Genomic DNA, 3,773 nt, shown 5'->3' with positions numbered 1-3,773 from the left:
TAAAAGGCAGGCATTCACTTTCCGTCTTCCCTGTGTCCATCCTGCTTCCAGTTGCTACCCTGCTGCCTGCAGCCAGTTCCCTAAGTTTGCACCCAACTGCCATCCCAGTGGGGACAGCCAGGAAGCTCTGACAATGCCACTAAGGACAATGGTGGCTAGCCATCTTATGGACCCAGAAGACAGCAATGGGTAGGCCTTTAACTGTTGACCTGAGCCTTGGTGGCCTGGTACGCCATAGTCATCCTTGCATTTATACTGCAAATTGTGTTACTGTTTGGATCATGCACCCTCCCTCCACCCTCTGTCAGGGAAGGGCAGGGCACCATGCTGAGTCGTTCTTTCAAAATATCCACAAAGGAAAATAGAGAAGAACTAACCGAACTGGGCTGGGGACAGAAAACATGGTGGCCATACTAGAATTCTGCTAAGTGTAAGGCTGGAGGAACATGTTTCTAACTTAGGAGGCAAGCCTTATGCCTATTTCTGCTTCTACTTCTACCTCTTCCACAAATGCTGTTTCCCCTGCCAGCATTTGGAAATCTGTGCCTGCTCCTTGGTATCTGTGAGTGGTTTCTCCAATTGTCTATGTTAAGCAGTTGTTTAGAGAGGGAGTGTTTCTGGCTTCATGGGTGTCTAATTCTTGTTTGTAAACTATACATTAATGTACAAAGTAGTGTTTTTTCCTCAAATGCAGCTCTTTAATTTCAAGAAAAAAAGCAGAATTCTATGTAACAAAGGAAAAAAGTCTTAATTGTATTCATAATTGTATGTTATTTTGACTCCTCCAGTGGTTATACCACCACTTCTCTATGGTAAGCTTTGATTTTCAAAAGTACATTCCCATAGTCCTCTTTGTATAGCATCCCACCTGTGAGCTACTTATCGGCACGTTTGAAAGAGCATGCTACTGTTGTGTTTGTTCTTCATGGGTAAGTTAGAAATAATTATATGGTTTCAGGTTCTCTTATGACATTTGAATGGGTTTTTAAAAATATACACATGTGGGTTCTGGAGACTTTGAAAACTCTGGCCCTGCGTTCACAGTTAAGAGAATCCCTCAGTTTCTGGTTCAATGTGGTCAGCTGAGCTCCCTGCTCTCCCTAAATCTTATTGAAATGGCAGAAAGGATTTAAGAAACGAGATGCAATCACAAGAGCATTACAAATCAGAAATTTTGAGAGGTCCTCAAAGACAAGAAGTAAATGGGATTGAATGATGGAGAAAACCAGCAGCGAGAAAACTTAAACTCCTTTTTGGAGTGGATGTGGGTGTGCAGAGGCAAGATTATCCTTGCTCATTGACTCTGGAGCACAACTAAGCTCAGAGGCTACACATTCACCATGTTAATGATGGCTGGTGGATTGTGAGAGATATGTGCAATGTATAAATGAAAGAATTCACATGTAGAGATGGAAAGAACTTTTAAAAGAAACAGCGAAAATGCCCAGTAGAGGATGGGCAGGGGTAAGACACTGTTATAGCAGTAAAGCGCAACTCTCCGTAAGGCTGACCCACATGGCAAGGTCACCAGTCCGAGTCCAGAGACCTCCCTGAGTACACTGGGCACATGTGTGTCCATAACTGGTTGAGGGGAGGGGTGGAGATCGTAGCACCCTGTTGGGGGTGCTATCTCTCAGTCTCTGTAGCTCAAGGAGGAAATAAAAAAATAAGAAAAGGAATGGCTACTAATAGAAAATCACAGAAAAAGGAAGAAACAAAGTTAAAAAAAATCCCCACTTAACTAGTAATCAGAAAATTGCAAATTAAAACTAAGCTGAGATATAATTTCTCACCAAATAAATGTATTAATCAGGATACTCACAAATTGGAAGCAGTAAGATATGTGTGTGTGTGTGTGTGTGTGTGTGTTTATGTATTTAATGGTTGTGCAAAGGCTGGCAGGGCCTTGCCTTGCTGGTGTGCCTTTGCCTGGCTCTGTCATTCAGTCAGAGGTCACTGTTCCTCTCATGGCAGCCCTAGTCACACAACCCTCTCTTTCTGAGTCCCGTAACTTCTCCCTTTCTTGAGCCTTCAGACTAAGGAGTGGTATCAATTCCTCCTCTGAGAAACTCCTCTTGAGATTTCCCTATATCTTATCTTCCTGTTTGTAAACAGTGCCTTTATTTATTTTTTTAATTTAAGTTTTCTGTATTCATGATAAAGTTCATAGATGATAGAGCTCAGATGAGAGAGCTAGAAAGAAAGGAAGAGCTGTTTTTTCATGCTAGTCTGCCTGATAACAAGAAGTATTATTTGAAGAAGTCTGTCAGTACCGCAACCTTGCAGAAGACCACTGCAACCTAACCTAAGGACTGCTTCTGTGAAAACATCTGCCCAGAGATTGACTGCTCAAACTTGGACCGATGCTGCTCTTGTAGCCAATCCTGGTAGCCAAAGATAATTGTTCTGAAACAACTGGTATAATCCCTTCTTCCCCACATCCTCCCACTGCAGTTTTCACCTTTATTTTTATTTATTTAATTTTAAATATTTTGCTGTTGAGTGTGTGCACTCACTGGAGAGAGAACAGACAGACAGAGGGAGAGTGATAAAGTAGTCTCCAGGGGGGATGACTACATTGCAATCCCTTCTCCATCTCTCAGGATTTCAGGCACACATGCATGATGACTACATTGCAATCCCTTCTCCTCCATCTCTCAGGATTTCAGGCACACATACACACTCACCAGCATGTTTCTCAAGCTGCTGAGTCTAGGACTCGAACCACATAGTCATCCATGTGGGATCAGGTGCTTTAACCACCATATCGCCAGCTGGTTTCCACCTCTAAAACTTGCTCGAGGACCTGGGTGCACATGTGTGGGACAACCTGAGTATGTTTACCTGGGCTGCATGCTGTACTGCAGTCCTCAGACTTGGCCAGAGTAAACTCATTTTGCTTTACATACTTTGACTCAGTAATTGACTTCTTAGATTGACAGTTCAAACCTCTAAATGAAGATTTGTAGGTCCTATACTATCTGGTCTCTGCTCCCATCATGGCTTATTACACCCCGTCTTGCACAGTCCGACTCAGCCTCCTGAACTTCTTTATGGTCTCCAACTTTCTGTGCTTTGTCTTACCTATGGACCTCATCTAACTTGCAACCAAAGTGCCAAGGCTAAGGAGACAGTGCTAAGGATTGTCTGTGTCCCACACACAACAGCCTCTTGCCACTCAGGCATGCTGTTTTGATTTTGAAATCATGTAGAGCATCTTCTAAAGTAGAGCTGCCGTTCATAGCCCACATGAGATCCTGGCTCCCAAAACAGTCATCTGGGGTGACCTCATACCTGACACCCAGGTTAGAACACTGAACAGAATGTCTTTAAGAAAGCGAGGAGGGTCTCTAGTCCTGTGCTGTTCAATACAGCAGCCACTAGTTGCACGTGGGCACTGAACGCTTGCAACGTGGCTAGTGTAATTTAAGATATGCTGTAGATGTAAGATACACACCAGATTTTGAAGACTTAGAATGAAAAAAGAAAAAGGATATATAAAATATCTCAATAATTTTTATATTGATGACATGTTGAAATGATAATATTTAGAGATGTTGCGTTAAATAAAATATGTTGTTAAATTATTTCCATCTTTTTTTTTGTTTTTTAATTTCTTCAGGTGGCTACTAGAAAGTTTTGCAGTGATGTTTGTGTTGTGTTGCTCTAGAGCTTGTAGCTCCTCAGTTCTCCAGGTATGGTCTGTGGACCAGAACAATCAGCATGGCCTCTGAGCTCTTAGGAGTGCAAATCGCAGGCTCTGTCCTGGACCT

The sequence above is a fragment of the Tupaia chinensis genome, unplaced genomic scaffold (assembly GCF_000334495.1).
Source record: "Tupaia chinensis unplaced genomic scaffold, TupChi_1.0 Scaffold000316_1, whole genome shotgun sequence".
Lineage (NCBI taxonomy): Eukaryota > Metazoa > Chordata > Mammalia > Scandentia > Tupaiidae > Tupaia > Tupaia belangeri.
Note: the sequence above shows the minus strand (reverse complement) of the source record.